This window comes from Mastomys coucha, unplaced genomic scaffold, assembly GCF_008632895.1.
Source record: "Mastomys coucha isolate ucsf_1 unplaced genomic scaffold, UCSF_Mcou_1 pScaffold22, whole genome shotgun sequence".
NCBI lineage: Eukaryota > Metazoa > Chordata > Mammalia > Rodentia > Muridae > Mastomys > Mastomys coucha.
In genome coordinates this window covers 123,798,317-123,799,635 of record NW_022196905.1, presented here as the reverse complement: position 1 = coordinate 123,799,635, position 1,319 = coordinate 123,798,317, and positions in this window count along the sequence as shown.

The window sequence follows — 1,319 nt, the reverse complement described above, 5'->3', positions numbered from 1 at the left end:
GATGCTTTTCAACATTCCTTATGTATAATGAATCTGAACCACTCATCCTAGCACTTGTGAGGCTAAGGCAGGAGGAATGTCAAGTTTGAAAGCAGCCTGGGCTAATGTACTGAGTTCTAGGACAGCCTAGGCTACAGAGAAAGATTATGTGTCTCTTTAAAAACAAAACAACCACAACAAAAGAGCTGAAAGAGAGGCTACATAGATGAAGCAGAAATAATTCTTGGAATTCAGCTCGTGCAACTAGTTAACCCTGAGTTGTACCAGAAGTTTACCCTCCCAGACAAAAACTAGCTGTGGGAAAGGACCAGGGGAACCCCACAAGCAGAGCACAGGTCCTGGAGCACACCTAGCCAGAACTTCTCTTACTCCCTCCAACATTGTCGCTATGAAGTGAGAGGCTTCCATTGTTAGGAATTACTTCAAAAGCACGAAGCACAGAATTACTGTAGGAATCATTTTCCCCCTGCCCTGCCCTTCTGTTTATTGTTAAGTCAACTAGCAGTGTTTATTATTATTTTGTGGGTAGGCTTTTTGAGTCAGGGTTTCACTATATAACCCTGGCTGTTCTGGAGCTCATTATCTAGGTCAGGGTGGCCTAGAACTCAGAGACCCACCTGCCGCTGTTCCCCAAGTGCTGAGACTTAAGGTGTGTGTCACTGGGCTCGGCCAAACCCTTCTTCTTCAGTGTTTAAATACTCAGTCTCAAACAGTCATAACAATATTAGCAGTTTTATAACACAGTGTTCTTCTCCCCCTCCCCCACCGTTCTACAAGGTTTAATAGATGGTACAGAGAGAAACCTGAATTCCCTTAGGGTAAAATTACCAAATAAAATACAACAGGCTCGCTTACAGAGAACATGTATTTTAGCAAAAAAATAAAAATAAAAAAAAAATAAAAAAAGATAGGGTCTCCTGTAGCTAATGCTGGTCTCTATTTTGCTATGTAGTCAAGGATGACCTTGAATTCCTGATCCTCCTGCATCTATATCCCAAGTGATGGGACCACAGGCAAGCATGAGCACACTAGTTGGTAAATGCTGTTTTTTCCAACAGCACCTGCTAACTCAGTGAGAAGGGGGTAGTCATCCTATTAGGTCACAGGAATGTAACAAACAAACAAACATTTCATACAATCAATAATGGTGGTACTCCCAAGACTTAGGAAAGCATAGGGAAGCCTTGAAGGGTCTGGTGGAGGAAACCTCTCACATTTTCTTGAGTAAGGGCTGGAGACATCTGTAATGTCAAGACAAGCTTTAACTCCACTCTGCTGAGTGATAAAAGACAGAAAAGGTCATTTGGAATCAGGACCCA